Source organism: Triturus cristatus, chromosome 4_1 (assembly GCF_964204655.1).
Source record: "Triturus cristatus chromosome 4_1, aTriCri1.1, whole genome shotgun sequence".
NCBI classification, from domain to species: Eukaryota; Metazoa; Chordata; class Amphibia; order Caudata; family Salamandridae; genus Triturus; species Triturus cristatus.
In genome coordinates this window covers 571,543,746-571,563,031 of record NC_140585.1, presented here as the reverse complement: position 1 = coordinate 571,563,031, position 19,286 = coordinate 571,543,746, and the positions used below count along the sequence as shown (strand labels likewise).

Below are 19,286 nucleotides of genomic sequence, written 5' to 3'. Positions count from 1 at the left end.
AACTATGAGAAAATATTTGGGATTGGGTGGCAGAATGTCTCTAGTCACTAACGTGATTAATCTTGCACCATAACCACCACCTCCTCAGAACACTCCAGTGTCAACATTTTGCCTGCTTGCCACTCATTTTGTCTGCAGTGCTCCACATTCCACATGGCTATTTCCTCCGAACCAGGAGATCAATATGTCCATAGTTTATCCTTCTTTTAGCATTTCAAGATGGCCAACACGTTGGCTCCAAATGTTGCGCCATACTTGAACTTTAAAGCAATGATTGACTATTTACAATATCTTTGCAAGACAGACATCCGCTGTTGGTTCTAGTTTTGTTTTTGACAAAATATGCCCACCATGTTTAGAGGGAAGCATGTTTTCTTTTTTTCAACATGTATTTTTTAAATTTATCTTGCATATTTTGTTTGAGTATGTGTGGTTGTACCAGAGGGTGAAAGCAGGATAAGTCAGTGGATTGATGCATGAGTGACGTAATGTGTGTATGAAGATGTATTGAGTGTCTACCCCTATTAGTGACACAAAAGTCACTTTCATTCATAAGCCAGACTTATCGTCAATGCTAGCTCTAGTTTTTAATTTTATTGTGCAGGTTGACCACAGGAATGCGTTTGGTGGCACAGCTGTGCCTGTCGTCGGCATCGCCAGCTGCCAAGTCAGTCAGCGATTTAGGCTATAAGGGAAAAATAGTCAACATGGAAACAAAATCTGGGTGGCAGGCATAAGATCATTATTTGTAAATGTTTTATATGTGTGAGGGATTCTGGACTTTGTAGCAAGATGAAATGGAGAATAATGATCTATTCAGAAACACAATTTTAACTGTTATTTCTTATAAGATATATTGACTCTACTCTTTTTAATGTACTCGCACCGAGTTGTAATATTTAATATATGGATGAGGAACTGTTGTTGAGCAGTACTGGTCGCGTCTGAGCTATAAATCAATGTATTACATCATCACAGCTCGGTTTGTTTGTTGCTTGTGATGGGTAAAAAAAATAAGAAAAAAAATAGATGTAAATGATGTTATTCTGGCTGGACGTATAATGAGCCAGCTGTTCTAAATCTATATGTTGAATGTGCCTCTTTTACATTCATCTACACCCAGCATAATATACAAAGTTGTAAAACGTTTGATTTTTAAATATCAATATAAACATATTCTGTGTATTCAGACGGTTTAAAGTGTATGTAGAAGAGTATCTTAGTAATCAAACAATTAGCAGAGGCCAATGATCAAATAAGTTACAACATACTTCGAATTTCACCAGCCTGTATTTTAGAGCCAACTTGGAATTGTGGATGCCTCTAGTGTTTCCATGAAATTGCTTAATGTGCAATTTGTTAATTCTGAAACATTAGATGCTCTGGTATGTCTTTGATTTCGTTTTTGTTTACCTTGATGTGCATTTCATTCATCCTCCTCTCTACCCCAGGTGTCCTATTCTAAACTTTCAATTGAGAAGCTCACGACTCGTAGGAGTCCTAGCCGTGATTGACTGCCATTGAACAAAATGGAACAATATGTGTGTAGTGATTTGTAACAGGAAAAAAAACGATCTGGAAACTTAGTATTAGGACAAGTCTCTTGTGGTGGCAACTCTATTTTTGCATGACAGTTGTTTCTACGTTTGTGCATTGTGGCCCTCCAGGGAAGAGTGGGTTGAGAAGAAGGACCTCCGTGTTCTTATGATAAAGGCAAACCTTAATATGGAAAGATCATTTAGAAGCTATACAGCTGAGATGCTGTTGAACGAAAGACACGTCGACATGTTTTCTTAAGAGATAGGCCTATTTTGAAATTTTAAAAAACGGGAGCAAGCTGTTTAGAGTTAAATTATAAGCAAAGTGCAAAGCATTGCACAAGAACAAGAACAAAGGAAAGATCCTACTTATTAACCAAATAACTGAACCATTTTTATGTTATGTGTATTTGTAATGCACATTTATGCCAGCGAGGGTATGCTGGTTGTTGGACTTGGCCCTTTTTGCAGGGTCATCCCTGAACTTTTTGCCTTCCTCCTATAATTTTTCTGACCTGTTGTTGGCTGTTTTATGACTCTGGGCACTTTACCACTGCTGATCAGTGCTAAAGTGCATATGCTCTCCCTATTGAAAACTGATGTATGGATTAGTGACTCCATGATTGGCTGGTTTGGTTTACCTGTCAGACCCTAGTACAGTGCACCAGGAGTGCCCAGGGCTGGTAATCCAAATGCTGCTGGTGGGCTTGCAGCACTGGTTGTGCCACCCACAGAAGCAGCCTGTAAAAGTGTGTCTAGGGCCTGCCATTGCAGAGCCTGTGTGCAGTCTGGTACTGCCATGCTGACTGGGCAAGTGCACCCACTTGCCAGTCCGTAAACCTTCCCTTTTCTTCATATCAGACACCCCTATGGTAGGCCCATGGGCAGGGTGCATTGTAAGTATAAGGTAGGACAAGCCCTGACATGTGTAGCATATCCTAATAGTGAATTACAGCCATTTTCATTTTTCACTATTGCAAGGCTACCTGTTCCCCATAGGCCAGAATGGGCAGTTTGGTTATTACATCTTATAATCCTAACTGACTCCGGGAACATGGTAGAAATTCGAGTTTAGTATGCCTGAACTCAGAATGATAAAATACATCTTTTAGTGAAGTTGGTTTTAACATTCTGTGTTTGAAAATAGCACTTTTAGAAAGTAGGTATTTTCCTGTCTAACCATCCAAACCTGCCTCTTCTAGGTTGTGTATTCCTTGTCTGGAGTTTGAGTGACAGGGGTTGGGGATTTCCAGGGGGCTGGGGAATGCCCGGAGACAGGGTGAGTCAGCACAGGGCTGAATAGAGAGATCTCCATGTAGATTAGTGGGAGGAGTTGCACCTGGGACCTGAATAGGGTTGTGCTTTCCCTCCACAATGCTGGCTCCACCTCCTGTGGTGCGTCTGATGTCTCTGCCCTGCACTGTGAAAGGAAACAAGGAGTCATGTCAACAAAGTGCTCCAGGACTGACCAGGACTGGTTTGGACTAGGCAAAGGCCTCTCTGCCTTCAGAGAACAAAGAGAAACTGAGTATAAAAAGGGGGACCAAGACCCCAGAACTTTAGATCACTTTGGGAAACAAGAAGAAACCTTTGCTGAGGAGTGGAACCAGAAGAAACTGAGGAGAGACTATTCCTAAGCTGAAGTGCTGCTTGGGGGATTGGCCTGCAGTGGTTGCCTGACTGCCAAAGAAAGGAGAAAGGACTTTGTGTGCACTTTATTCAACTTGTGAAGGATCTCCAAGGGCTAGGAAAAGAACTTGCCTCCTGCTGAAGTCTCAGGAACAACAGACTTCACCCACCAGCTCCCCAAGAGTTCTTTGGAAGTGCCTGCTGTTTTGCAAGGCTTTCTGAGGGACGGCGTGTCACAAGGAGCTGGAACCGCGACTCACGAGAAGAAGCGTGTCGCCGCACTGCCGCTTCATAACGAGAAAGCGCCTCGCATCGCCGGAGAAGAGGATTCACCTCACATCAGACGCCGCCGCATCACCGGGAAGTGTGTCGCAGGGCCTGTCGCGGCTCGCATTGTATCGCACCAAGAAGAAAGCGCCATCTTTGTTTCTTTGCACCAGATCTTCAATGCATCACCGTCCCTGCAACACTTTCGTTGTCTTGCGTTACACATCTTAAGGTACATTGAACTCTGAGTGTCGCATTTACCATCTTAAGAGAACTAAGCTAATTCTACCGTTTTAAGTACAGTATTGTGGCTTTTTGTCGTTTGTGGTCTTGTGTTAAATCTATATAAAAGATACTAATTTTTATAATACAACCTGTGTGGTGTCCATCTGTAGTGTTGTCACTTGATTACTGTATGTGTTCACAAATGCTTTACACACTCCCTCTGAGATAAGCCTGTCTGCTCATGCCAAGCTACCAAGGGGTTATTCTAGGAGTGTACCCCCTTACCCTGACTAGAGTCAAGGGTCCTTATTTGTCACAGGTACCTACCTATGCCAAATAGAGACCCCCAAATCTAACACTGGTGCTGAGCAGGTGAGTGTGTTTAGTCCTGCCTATGGTAGGTTGGTTAATTGAAAATCCAGGTGTTCAGCTTCTTGTGTAATTTTAGAAGAGGAAGAGGCTCTGATGTGGAGTGGGAGGCAATTCCACGGTTTAGAAGTGATGTAAGGGAAAGACCGTCCCCCTGATCTGGTTCTGTGTGTGCATGAGATGTGTGCGGGTTGGAGACCTGTGAATACTAATAGAATGATGTCTCTCTATCCAGTGTAGGTAGTCTATAAACTACTAGTTTTAAGAGAAAAGTCAGGAGCCTAAAGACAGTGGTTCAGTACTGTAGCACCTGTAAAACATATTTAGAATATAATACATCTTTAGAATGAGAAGGACAGTTGTAGTACAGTTTGATATGAAATGCAAGCTCCCATGCTACATATATCATCCTAGACATTTTAGAACGATCTGTATATTTTACACACCACAGGCTGGTCTCCGGCAGGTCTTTTAAATACATAAATAGTTCTAATCCTTTCTCTTCCAGTGGCAGCAGGAGGCCAAAGTGGTGAACAAGCTTTCTGGCTCCACTGAATGTACCTGCTGAAGGCCCACAGGTTTCGCCTTTACTGGCTTCTTCCATCATGCACAGTTGGAGGAAATTGAGTTACTGGTTGAGGGGGGTGAAACCATACTCGAACAACTATCATAATGTTTGGCAGGGTGAAACACAAGCAACCCCCAAATTAACCTGTGCTCCACCCTCTGCTAGCTTGACACAAAAGCAGTCAGACTTAATTTAGAGGCAATGTGTAAAGTATTTATGCAGCACACAATCAGAAATAAGTTGAAAACTCAACACAAGAAAAATCCCACAGCAATTCAGAGAAATAGAGTAACGCTTTATAAATTATTTCACACCAAAACAACACAAATCCAGTTAGTAGAACTGGAGATATGAAATTTTAAACATTTATGTAAAATAGTGCTTAAGAGCACAAAGCGCCAACAATGGTTATCTGGTTGTGCTGGACTGGAGTAGAGTCACAAGTTCAGGCCAAATTAGACCAGATGAGAAATGTACCTTAAACCCTAGTTGTGAAGCATTTTGCTGCACAGCGGTGGTATTGAGGAGCGATGCAAGGTCCGGTGTCCAGGACATGTTGTGCAGTGGCAGTTCCAATGAGCTGCGAGGGCTGCGATGCAAACTTGTCAGGGCTGCATTGTGCTGCATCAGTTTCAATGAGGTGCTGTAAAGAGCTGCGTCAGGTTTGCGTTGCGCTAAGTCGGTTATGGTAGAGACCACACCTGGGCTGGCAGAGCACCTGTTAGGCCCACTAAAAGGTGTCCAGGACTGGAGGGGCATCACGTGGGGGTGGGGAGTTTAGGACTCGCTGCAGGCAGAGTGCAAGGAGGGGGGGGTCAATATGGTTGGAGCTTTTTCTGTCCATGTGGCACTTATCAAGAGGCCAGCCAATTATCCCTTGGTCCTGGGTTCAAGATGCAGGTCCAGTCCTTCTCACTCATGCAGCAGAGTATCAGGGCAGTCCTTCTTGCAGTGGAGCAGCATAGCAGACATCCTTCTTAGTGTTTCACAGCTCCAGAAGTGTACCACAGAGTGGTTCTGATGGTCCTATTTTTATACCTGGTGCCATCTCTGATGTAGGAGAGGTTTCTAGAGCATACCCTTTGTGTAGGAGAGGTTTCTAGAGCATACCCTTTGAAGTGCTTGGAGTTTGCTGCCTTCCCTGCCCTGGCTCCATACTGACTACGGGAACAGTGAGGTAGTGTGAAGTCCTTTGTGTGAAGGCAGGGCACAGCCTATTGAATTGAACGCGGGACTGTGCCCTGTTCCGCCCACCCCATCCTGCCAGTGATGGCCCATCCACACTCACTTAATCCTTCTATTGTTTGGCTGTCTTGGAGAAATAAATAAAGTCCAACTGCCAAACATAAATCTCCTACCTGCTCCCAATCAAAAGATAGCACTTAATAAATGTAATGTAATAAAGAAACCCAATGTTATCCTATGGTAGAGATAGGCATCACAGTAGTGAAAACGAATTTGTGAGTTTTTCACTACAGGACATTGAAAACATTGAAATACATGTCCAAGATTTTAATTACAATTCACCCTGCCTTCTTGGGTGCCTAGGGCCTACCTTAGGGGTAATGTGTATCAAATAAAAGGGGAGCTTATAGTCGAATTGGCAGTAGTTTAAAACTGCATTCAGGCTGCAAGGGTAGACCTGGTAAATGTTTTTTACCGAGCTAGTGAAGTGGATGAAACAATAAATGCTGCAAGCCCACAAGTAGCAATTTATTTACAGGCAGTGTGTAAATCGTATACCACTTTACTAGGGACATATAAGTAAAATATATATATATATGCCAATCTGGTGTAGGTCAATTTTACCTTGTTTTTGGTGGGTGAGCACAAGCTCCTTAGCACTGGTTAGCTGTGTTAAAGTGCACAGATTCCTAAGTCCAACAAAAACAAATTCAGAAAAATAGAATGGTGAAGGCAAAAAGTTTGGGGGGGTGACCCTGTAGAGAGTGCCAAGTCCAAAGACATTGATGTGAAAAAGAAAGTAGACACTCTTATGATTGTATGGTTGTAGCTGTTGAATAACCCTGGGCGTGAGCCATGGAGTTGTAAACAAACTCCGTGAAACTCCGCTTCGCCGCCCTCCCCCACACCCCTATTAAGATATAAGCTACAAGTAATTTTTAAAAAGTAAAAACCACTTACCTGTTTACTGCGCGGTTCCCGGGCTGCCCTTCTTCTCTTCCTCGCCATACGGGTACTGCTTGAGAGAACTGCACAGGTAAGTGGTTTTTACTTTTTTTAAATTACTTGAAGCTTATATCTTACTAGGGGGGTGGAGGCGGGCGGCGGGCAAACTCCGCTCCGCTGCGGAGTGTGCCGAGATTTGCCTACACCGCGTTCTCTGCGGAACGCGGAGTTGGCAAATCTCCGCACACTCCATGGGCAGAGCGGAGTTTTCCGCCCACGGTTACTGTCGAGACATAGCTGACCTTCTGGTCCTCATCAAGTCCTCACATTATATGCATCTAACTTCATGACAAAAATCAATCACCAATTTCATTGTTAAACAGAGAAATCAGCCAACATTCAGTAAACTGGACTCCGATGAACTTAGATTGCAGGATGTCAATGTTGATATAACCCCGCTAAGTTTCCATGCCATCTAGTTTATTACATGCTGAAGATTTGCTGCTTAGTTACCACTTTTAAGTGAGGTGAGTTCAGTACTACCAACACCTAATCCCCTTTGTCTCAGTGTCAGGGAGCAATACACAAACACTGACTGCCAGATACATATAATAATGTGTCCCAAGATACAAGCTGCAGGCACTAAATGGTTGCAACAAGAAAATGCAAACTTTCTAAAAGTGGTATTTAAAGAATTGTGACTTAAAATCCAACTTTACCATGAAACAGGATTTTAAGTTACAATTCTTTGGAGACCAAACTCAGCTAAAGTATCATAACTTCTGGTAGACATCCTCTGTGCAATCTTATTTTATATTTATTCAAATTGATTTTATTGTGCAGACTAAACCCTGGCCGATTTCAGGGAACTCTAATAGTGTGATTTACATGACTGAGGAGAACAGATTGCAAAGTACAAAAAGGATTTTTATTATAGTGTACGTGAGTGTTGGTGTGCAATTACCAGTTTGTGCTGGTATAAACAAAGTCTGTACAATAGGGAAGAATAGCATTTATGGTGAGTCATAGTTTTGTTAGATGAAGACGGATCTCCTCAGAAATTCATTGGCATAAGCACTTTGTGTACACTCACTGTGTTTTGAATGAGAATCTCTCTTCAGTAGGCAGCCTCCAGGGAGATGTGAGATGGGGGGATGAGTACTGAATTTTGTTTGGTATTTATGTACTATGGTAGAATCTTTATTGGGTGTGGGTAATTAAAACCATTACAATATAAAATACTCAACACACTTATATAAAATCACCAGCATGAGTCTAAAAATCAACAAGAATAAAAAGTGTGACCAAAGATTTGGGTACTTATAATTCAGCTTATAAAATCAATAATTAATAACAGCTTAAGAAATAGTACATTAACTTAACAAATTTACAGCTTAGTTTAACGTGCTGAGCATTTACATTCTGAGTCGGGGCCTTTCTCACTTCCTTATATTAAGTTGATTACAAGATTTCCTTAGAAATTTCTTTAGAGGCTTCCAGCATAGCTAGACCTATGCATACAATGTTCAACAATGACTCCGTGGTGATTTCCAGCTAGGAACAAAGTATTTTGTAGGCAAGTTATCCATCCTGTGTTAAAGGAACTTCAGCTTCAGGTGAAGGGAGAAATTAGTTTTGAGATATTGTTGGCAACAAGGGGTGACATGCGAATTTAAAACAATCCAACCATGTGCTTTTCTTTACACAATTGCAAAACTCTTTTTATGCTCCTATAAAGCATGCATCTAAAGATGGTAAGCAAAGTTCTTCTAATCTACAAATCATTGAGGCGCAGTTTGTTCAGTAATGATTCTAAATATTTCAACCACGGGTTATTGGGTCTAGAATGCGTGATTTTTTTCCATGTTTGATAATTCAACGTATTCCCAGAAGTTACCTTCATCCTTTTGCAGGCTTTAATGGATGCACCTTGCTGTGCTAGTTGTTGAGACACAATGCCAAACTCAAGATGTACCTGTGTGTTCTTCAGCAATATGAACAGTTTTTTTTTTAAATATAGTGACTTGTATGGAATCTGTAGGAATTTGGGTTACTGGTTGAGTGGAGTGAAACCTTACTCAAGCAGCAGCCACAACTCTTGTCAGAGTGAAGCACAAGCAAACCTCAAATTTCCCTGTGCTTAACCCTCTAGTATCTTGGCACCGAAGAAGTCAGGCTTAACTTACAGGCAATCTGTAAAGTATTTAGGCAGAGCACAAAAAGTAATAAAGTGAAAACACAACACAAGAAAAGTCTCACACCAATTTAGAGAACTAGACTAAAATGTAATACGTTAGTTTACACCAAAATGACAAAAATCCAATGAATAGAACCAGATACTTGTAATTAGAAACCAAGTACTAAGAAGCAAAAAGCACCAGCCATCGTTATCTGGTTGTGGCAGACCAGTACCAAGTCACAAGTTCAAGCCGACCACCATGGAGCGTGGGCCAGGTAAAGGGCTGAATTCCGTCAGCTGAAAAGTAGCCTGTGGCCTGGGCATTGAGATACAAAGTTCTTGTGTTGAGGTGTGCGGGCAGGGGTTGAGTAGCCATTGACAAGGAGCTGCGCTGCCTCGTACAGCAGTAGAGTCTGTAATCGTCGCTGAAGAGCTGCATTGTGAGATTCTGTGCCATTGAGGAAGCCGGTGGGGCTTCCACCAATTGAGGTGCAATGTTCCAGCACAGTGGCCAAAGTGTGTGACGCTGGGCCTGTGTTGGTATTGTACGGCATTGGGTTCAAAGAAACTACCGGGTCTTGCAATGGCTAGCGCTGAACTGTGTACGCATCGAGGACGAGCTGTGTCATGCTAGGCCAGAGTCAATGGCTGGCCTCCTTGCACTGGGTGGAGATCTGTCCAAGTCGAAGAAGCCTGTTATGTCTGTGGCTTGACCAGGGGGGAAGCCAACTGACCTTTGAAAATTTCTTGGAGTCGTGGGTCCACACATGCAGGCTGCATTAAGCAGGGCAGCTTACAGCAGCAGCAGGCCTTGGGCAGCAAAGCAGTCCTTGGTTAGCAAGCAGGTCAGCAGAGCAGACTTAACAGCTGGGCGGTCCTTCTTCCTGACATGGCCCACAGGTCCAGAAGTGATCTGAAGAGTTGGGTCTGAGGGTCAACTACTTATACCTAGTGCCTACTTTTAAGTGGGAGAAGCTTCTAGAGTCACCCACTACAGAGATGTCTGGAATTCCTCTCACACTGCCCTGACCACAGCTTGTCTGGAACACAAAAGACTAGTGTGAAACCCTTTGTGAGTGTGGTGAGGCAGTCTTTGTGATGTGCAAGTCTGGTAGATGACCGCTCTTCCCCCTCTTCCTGACAGAGATGGAGCATCCTACCAACACATAATCCCCTTTGTCTCAGTGTCTGGGAGCAATACACAAACACTAACTGTCAGATACATCTAATAATGTGTCCCAAGATACAAGCTGCAGGCACTAAATGGTTGCAACAAGAAAATGCAAACTTTCTAAAAGTGGGATTTAAAGAATTGTGACTTAAAATCCAACTTTACCATGAAAGAGAATTTTAAGTTGAAATTCTTAGGAGACCAAACTCAGCTTTCCTACTTGCTTTCAATTGAAAGGTATCACTCATTAAATGAAATAAGGTAACCCAATATTATCCTATGGGGGAGTGTTAGACATGTCATCCTTTGGGTGGTATTTCCCCAGACTTTTGGCCTTTTACCTCCCGTTTTTGCTGATTCTTTTTGCTGGCCTTAGGACTCTGAGCACTTTATCACTGATAACCAGTGCTAAAGTGCACATGCTTCTCCCTTAAACATGGTGACATTGGTGTATACCCAACTGGCAGATTTAATGTACTTGTAAGTCACTTGTAAAGTGGTATACCATATACCATGTGCCTGTAGGTTAAATGCTACTAGTGGGCTGCAGCACTGGTTGTGTCGCCCACAGAAGTTGCCTTTCAAACCTGTCTCAGGCCTGCCACTGCTGTGCCTGTGTGCAGTTTACTCCCACTTTGACGTGGCATTTAAAGCTACTTGCCAAGCCTTTCAACACCCCTTTTATTACATATAAGTCACTTATAAAGAAGGCCCTAAGTAACTCTAAGGGCAGGGTGCTATTTAAGTAAGACTTAGGACATGTACCTTTACTTTTGCATGTCGCGGTAATGACAACCATCCTATTTAGTTTTCCACTACTATGAGGCCTACTCTTCTCATAGTCTAGCATTGGGAATTCCTTATTACACCTTTAAGCTATTATTCATGATCAGAGTGGAGTAGCTTTTTCATGTTTCAGATGTTTGGAATGGTAATGATAAATTCTCCTTACTGGTGAATTTGGATTTAACATTGCTGTTTTAGAAATGCCACTTTTAGAAAGTGAAAGAAAAGAAACAGGGAACCCTACTCACTAAGGAACCAGGGTAATAGTTATATAGGAAAAAACAGTGGTTCCTGTGGAATTATATACTGTATAATTATAATACAGATACACGATCGCAATATAGAGGGTTAAGTAATGACAGGGGGCGAAGATACCACTAACGCAAAAAGATTCAGGTGCCGATTACGATCCGGTAAAAACCGGGTACGAACCGTCGGTCGGAGCGTTTTCTCCGTCCGACTCGTACCCGGTCGTAAAACTTTACAAACATGGAATTACGATTCGCACGGAAACACCATTCCCGTACGAATCGTAAAAAACACCGACCGACGAAAATATACATACGAATGTGATCCGGGAATGCTGCGACGTGACGTCGGGACGCTTACAGGCAGCGTTTCACGACCCAGGAAGTATGATTCGAACCGACAGCAGTCCGGACGGCAATATTTTCACGGCACCCAAAAAGTGCCGGAAAAGCGAAGTATGGCGCGAAATGACCAGAGTAGGTGGCCCGGTACGCGCCGTACCCCCCCCAGCCCCCGTATGTATGCGCCGACCCCCCCCAGCCCCGTATGTACGCGCCAACCCCTCCAGCCCCGTACGTTTGAGTCGTACCCCCCCAGCCCCCGTACGTACGTGTCGAACCCCCGTGTATGTACACCCGTGTACGTTCGAGTCGTACCCCCCGTGTATGTACACCCGTGTACGTTCGAGTCGTACCCCTGTGTATGTACACCCGTGTACGTGTCGTACCCCCGTGTATGTACACCCATGTACATGTCGAACCCCCCGTGTATGTACACCCGTGTACGTTCGAGTCGTACCCCCACCCGTGTATGTACGGTGCGTACCGTACATACACGGGTGGGGGTACGACTCGAACGTACACGGGTGTACATACACGGGGGGTTCGACACATACACAGGTGTACATACACGGGGGGTACGACACGTACACGGGTGTACATACATGGGGGTACGACACGTACACGGGTGTACATACACGGGGGGTACGACTCGAACGTACATGGGTGTACATACACGGGGGGTACGACTCGAACGTACACGGGTGTACATACACGGGGGGTACGACACGTACACGGGTGTACATACACGGGGGGTACGACTCGAACGTACGGGGGCTGTGGGGGTCGGCTCGAATGTACGGGGGCTGGGGGGGGTCGGCGCGTACATACGGGGGCTGGGGGGGGTCAGCGCATACATACGGGGGCCGGGGGGGGTACGGCACGTACCGGGCCACCTACTCTGGTCGATTCGCGCCGTACTTCGCTTTTCCGGCACTTTTTGGGTGCCGTGAAAATATTGCCGTCTGCTGTCGGTTCGAATCGTACTTCCTGGGTCGTGAAACGCTGCCTGTAATACATACGGGGGCTGGGGGGGGTCGGCGCGTATGCGGGCACATGTGTCCATGGTTGCTATGGGAGTTCGGTGCGGACGGTGTTTTTTCCATACGGTTGTAACATCGGACGCACGGGATGGATCGTAATTCCGCGGTCGGACTTCACTTTTCACGTTTGTACGGTAAATCGTCCGTGGACGTGTCGGACACATTTTCCGACCCGAGGACGTGTGGGGAATAATTCCCAATGAGATTCGTATGGACTTTTTCCCATGCGAATCGTAATTGGCAGTTTGTACGGCACTTGTACGATTCGTACGGTAAAAAGACTGGATACGAGTCGTACGGGGAATTATTTTACCGGATCGTAATCGGCACCTCAGTGTATTACGTTTCATAGATTTTCAAACAAAAATAGATATAAACATTGTTGTGGATTAAAGAAACATTTGTGCATTGTGTCCCAAGTGAGAATGGGAACCTAAACCTAAGTGACAATGTGAGTCTTATATACAAGGTTTCCACAATTTGTACAAGTTGACCATTATCAAAATGATTCTGTGTGAACAGCAGCTATATACAGTGATATGCGCTGGCAAATGGTTCGCTTCTTCTGTTTGTTGACGGCGTTTCAACCCTTTAATCAATGCGGGGTCTCTTCAGGACTATTGATTAAGGGACGTCTGAAACTGTAACTACGCAGCCTCGTGAAAATGATGTGCCACACTTGAAGAATAAAGGAAAAGAATTTACACACATGAGGACTCAATTGTGAGGGAAGGCTGCCAATCCAATAATAAAGGTTGACCAAGGAGGCTCTATGAATTCGCCCGCTGTCATTACTTAACCCTGTATATCGCGATTGTGCGTCTGTATTATAATTATACAGTATATCATTCCACAGGAACCCCTTTTAGAAAGTGGACATTTTTCTGCACTTACTGCTGTGTGTGCCTGACAGCCTGTCTCTAATGCACATCTGGGGTGGGTGACAGCTACACTTTGTGCATTCCCTCTAGACAGCCACAAAAAGGAAGGATAGGTGTGTCTGAGTATCCATCTATATACATCTGGATTGTGATGGCCTTACCTGGGCTGGATGGAAGGGGTTAACACTTCACTTAAATAGGCTGTGTCCTTTCCCCACACAAGATATTACACCCCACAGATAGCACATAGTACTGGTTGAAAGCGATACTTGTGCACTTCAGAGAGCTGCTTTGAAGTCAACCCCACATCAAAGGCTTTTTCGAGTATGAGTACTGGGTCTCTGACCCCATCAGATCAAACACTAATGGACATGTAATTAAGCTCTGCCAGAAGAACTGCTGTTCTGCTCAAAGGACTCAACAAAACTGCTGTTCTGGAAGGCCTGCTTTTCTGTTTGTTGCCCTGTAGTCTTCTGCTCTCTGACTGTGCTGAAGGAGAGATGGACTTGGTCTTCACTCCAAGTGATCTACAAGGGATTGCTGGCTTGCCTCCTGTTGCTTGAGAATCACAGATATCAAAGTCCCTAGAGGTTATCATTTTCTGGAGGCCAACTTTTGTCTTACTTAGCTGCACAATGATGTCAGCATATTGAAGGCATGAAAATAGATGAAAATGTAATTGTGGGGGATTGAAGATGGGTTCGAATCGTACTTCCTGGGTCGTGAAACGCTGCCTGTAATACATACGGGGGCTGGGGGGGGTCGGCGCGTATGCGGGCACATGTGTCCATGGTTGCTATGGGAGTTCGGTGCGGACGGTGTTTTTTCCATACGGTTGTAACATCGGACGCACGGGATGGATCGTAATTCCGCGGTCGGACTTCACTTTTCACGTTTGTACGGTAAATCGTCCGTGGACGTGTCGGACACATTTTCCGACCCGAGGACGTGTGGGGAATAATTCCCAATGAGATTCGTATGGACTTTTTCCCATGCGAATCGTAATTGGCAGTTTGTACGGCACTTGTACGATTCGTACGGTAAAAAGACTGGATACGAGTCGTACGGGGAATTATTTTACCGGATCGTAATCGGCACCTCAGTGTATTACGTTTCATAGATTTTCAAACAAAAATAGATATAAACATTGTTGTGGATTAAAGAAACATTTGTGCATTGTGTCCCAAGTGAGAATGGGAACCTAAACCTAAGTGACAATGTGAGTCTTATATACAAGGTTTCCACAATTTGTACAAGTTGACCATTATCAAAATGATTCTGTGTGAACAGCAGCTATATGCTTTGAAGTCAACCCCACATCAAAGGCTTTTTCGAGTATGAGTACTGGGTCTCTGACCCCATCAGATCAAACACTAATGGACATGTAATTAAGCTCTGCCAGAAGAACTGCTGTTCTGCTCAAAGGACTCAACAAAACTGCTGTTCTGGAAGGCCTGCTTTTCTGTTTGTTGCCCTGTAGTCTTCTGCTCTCTGACTGTGCTGAAGGAGAGATGGACTTGGTCTTCACTCCAAGTGATCTACAAGGGATTGCTGGCTTGCCTCCTGTTGCTTGAGAATCACAGATATCAAAGTCCCTAGAGGTTATCATTTTCTGGAGGCCAACTTTTGTCTTACTTAGCTGCACAATGATGTCAGCATATTGAAGGCATGAAAATAGATGAAAATGTAATTGTGGGGGATTGAAGATGGGTTCGTTGAGCAATAAGTTCTGATCAGCAATATATATATTAAAACATAGGGGAGCCAGAACACATCCCTGTTTAAGACTAACAGATCTAAATCTTCTTTGTTACAGTAGCTCCGTTGCCCAACTTAACAACAACCCAGGTGTCCATATATCATATTGTGATAAACTGTCCCACTAGATCTACTGGGACGGTGAACCACAATATATTTCTTTGTTTTTCCCCCTTGTCCCAGGCCTCAAATAGTGCACTTTCAGAAGGTGCCTTTTTCCCACTATAGCTCCATATGTCATCAATCAATTGCTTGAAGGAGCGAACATGAGATTTTCCAATCTTTAAACTTCGGGTCTAGGAACCTTGTCAAAGACAGATTTAAAGTATACAGAACAGGCTTGGAGAGGAAGGTCTTCAGTATAGTACTTCTCTATCAGGAGTCGCTAGAGCAATCAACACGCCATCCGGACCTGTACAAGGAGTACTCTCCGCCTTACGAGGCAAATTGATACGTGCTCTAATCATAAATTGGATGAATCACACAAATCTTGCGGAAGTTTTGAAAAATGAGAATCGAATTTTGAAATTTGATTTAGAAAGCCCTGATGAAGTCAGTGATGTGATGACATCGTGATCTGACGAAACACGTGTTGGCTATTTCAACTATATCTGATGTTGAGGATTTATCAAGGAGAAAAATTTATGAAGAAATAAACCTGATTGGGATCAAAAGAACATTTGGACAATTTGTATTTTTGTACATGTTGGTGCTCAAGGAAGCTGTGTTTAATTATATTCAGGACTGGTTTTCCAGGCTGGATTTATGGGCATCAAGTGGCAGCCCTTTTTCCTTTGAGCACCATTTTGAGACTGTCTGCTTTTTACAGAAAGAGTAAATTCAAATCAGTTTGCGCATGTGACCCTGCCACTTCTTTGGTTCAAAATTTACATATTTGCTTGTCATAGAGAATGATGCCAGGATCGTCCTTCATTAAAACATTTGGATCCTCAATAGTCACCTCTGATCTATTGTTTCCCAACAATTTGATAACATAATTAATCCAGTCTTCCTCATAAATATTCAAATGATTACCTCATTTGCTGCCAGTCGCTATATTTTTCACAAAGCTCCAAAATTGCTTGACTTTATTTGAGCTGCAAGAAAAATACAGTAGGGGTATTTTTTGTTTTGGGCAGCAAATTTTGCCTCCAAGATTTTTTTTTATGAAAGGAGCTTAAATCTTTAATTTGTTACGGTTGTGCTGGACTCCCTTGTTCCTTTTTAGAGGTTAAAAGATTTAGAGAACCACTGACTCTGCTTTGAGCTAAGGGTTATACTTGTAGCACTGCCGTTATATGCTTTACCAAACATTTCCGGTAGAGAATTTGTAAAATTAGTCCAAATACCAAGGTTGATGCGATCTATTAGTCATTTTTCAACACACCTGCTGAGTTTAAAAATTCTGTTGAGTAAAACATAATTTGCCCTGAAATAGAACCTTGCCACTTTAACCTTCTTAAATCAAATGTGTATGATCGACCAATCCTGTAGGATCGATTACAAGCGAAGTGCTTCATTTCAACAGTGATCAGCTGTGGAAAATGATCACTATCCTTTTTAGGTTCTATCCTGAAGGATCTTATCTCATTAAACACATATATACTTGTTAAAGGATAATCTACAGGGGATCTTGTAAGGGGAGTAGCTTGGATAGGTGCTGCTGGTTAATCATCTTAAAATCGGCGATTTAGTATTCTCATGTCTACTGAATGTAACAGTTCAAGGAGTAGTTTACCTATATATCCTTTTTCTTGATCGGTGAAGGAAAATCAGCAGAGAGTATATTCCACAGATATTCCACAGATGGTTTTGAGTTGTTACAAATTCTGTCTCCACAGAATCAGACATTATATTTAAATTTAAACCACCAGTTAGGAGCCAACATTTTACTTTACTTGTGATCTCTTTAAGGGTGTTTAGGGCAATTTCTTTGCTGCTTTCTGAAGGTCGATGTTTGTGTTCATAAATATTATGGTAGACCCAGTATGCACGCTTGACCAGTTCTTAATCATGATCACAAGGTGCCAAGATAGTTTTACATTTAGCGGGAAGTATTTCCAATTTCAAAGTTGACAGTATAAATGGCAAGTCCACTTCTAGGCTGTCCTATATTGTGTATTCTTGTTGCAGGAAGCGAATGTTCAATGTAATCTATTAGAGGACATTACATTTTAGCCCATGTTTTTTGAAAAGCCAATATATAAATGTTTTATCATACTTTTGTGACTTCTTCATCTATCAATAAATGGTTTAAACAACATAAGTTCCATAGGCATATTTTCAGTGGTTTGGGAGAATTTAAAGAAGCATTATGTCAATGATTCCTCTTATTCCCTATAACCATGGGGGGCCAGCTCCAATCACTTCCTTCTCGCAAATGTTCCACGTCTATCTCACAATAGAGTGTCTAATTCTTTTTTCAGGGTCTAACAACTCAGGCAAAGCCCCTAAACTTTGGTTGACTCATTGATGCGCCTCTTGTCCAAATGGGTTTGGATTAGAGTTTGCCATAGGGAGGAGAATACCTGGCTAATTAGATCTTACCTCTAACAAGAGCTCAATACCAGAGCCCTCAAATTGTGATTTTTGAGCATATACTTATTTTGTAGTATGTAGTAAAGTTCAGGTAACTATGGTAATTTAATTTCTTTTTGGGTAGGTCTGGGGAAGAAATTCTATAGATTCTATATTGTCTTAAGGTGACCCAATACCTTCATTGATTGTAACCGTTTCAAAATATTGCCCCTGTTTTAGACATCAAAGTTACCTTTCATTTTGTAAGCTGGGTAAGAAAGTAATTTAATAGATCCAATCGAGATTTCATCCATAGTTTCCAGTTTTAAAGGCTAGTGCATAGTTGATGTATTTAAGCTTGCTACACTTATTTGTGGTAATAGTTTCACATCGCTGCAAATATTTTGTTTTGTGTTCTGTGTGGAGAACTGCTTATAGTTGGGCTACGTAAACTATTTGTGAATAGTGGATATCAGATTTTCAGGCACATATTACTGGTGATTTTACTCCTGTTTTAATGTTTGGATTTTACATGCTTACGATGTGGTGTCTTTGTACATGGAATATCACTAATCCAACCAAAGCTCATTTGTGTTGTGTGAGCTGGAGGTACTTATCAAGAAATCAACTTGGTAATGTTTCTGAGATAGATGTTGAATTTGGGATGTCAGCATCTTTCATTCATGCAGCACACTGTAAATATCTTTGCGAAAATGCATCAATTGAGGGATTTGGTGGTGCAACTTTGTGTTTACGCAAGCACGGTCCACTTGGCAGGGAAGGCAAAGAAAGGATCAAACTGCCCCAAATCACTCCTCTCCTAGTCCACTTTAGACTAGGTAGCAGGCACCGTAGAGGAGGATGGTGGTGGGCGGGTTCCTTTAAAAAATGCTTCAGACCTTTTACAGTTGTGGCCCATGGGCACTGCTAAGAGAAGCAGAGGGGTTGCACTTATCATTTAGTTAGAGGCCTAGTTTGCCTTTCATTCTGTTCCAGCCAAGGCACACCTGAGCAGATATCGAGTGAGTCTGCTAGTCGAATAGCATTTGCTCTTTGTGCTTTATCCCTGTATCTCCCTTTCTTGTATTCCTAATCCTCGGCTGCACCCGAGCCCACTATAACGAGCATTGTCTGACTCCTGAAGCCTCTGCTTGTCCTTTCCATTCACCCTCCTATGCCTGCTTTGCTCAAGCAGCTTTATAGTGCTATCCAAAGAACCCGGCTCCATGAGCTTCACCTACCATAAACGTATAGATGCCTACCCTGCCTCATGCTCTTCCCTTGATGCCTGCCATCGGCCTAAAAAAACTCCTGTCACTTGTGGTCAATCCCTTATTTTTACCACTTGTTTCCTCACACCCCTGAGTTCTTAAATAGATCCTCAACCCCATTCTTCACTTCTGACCACCCCTGCATCTAACATCCTCCTTGCAGGCCTTGTTTTCCAACAGCACTACTCTATTGCTGTAACCTCCACATGAATCCAAATGAGGAACTGCTTGCAATCTACCTTTGTCCTCCCTTTTCCCGTTCAGGTGACAGATACTTGAGAGAACATTTGTGCTGTGCCATGCTGTGCTATCACCTGAGAAGGGTGCGGCTGATCAGTCTGGGCCATAATGAAAATGCTAGATTTTT

General features: G+C 43.0%; 1 protein-coding gene across 5 annotated transcripts in view; it reads left to right on the top strand.

Annotated features, from left to right (window-relative positions):
- PCLO (piccolo presynaptic cytomatrix protein) overlaps nucleotides 1-19,286 on the top strand; it is a 1,384,288-nt gene that overhangs the window by 165,211 nt on the left and 1,199,791 nt on the right. The gene's annotated exons all lie outside the window — the stretch shown is intronic.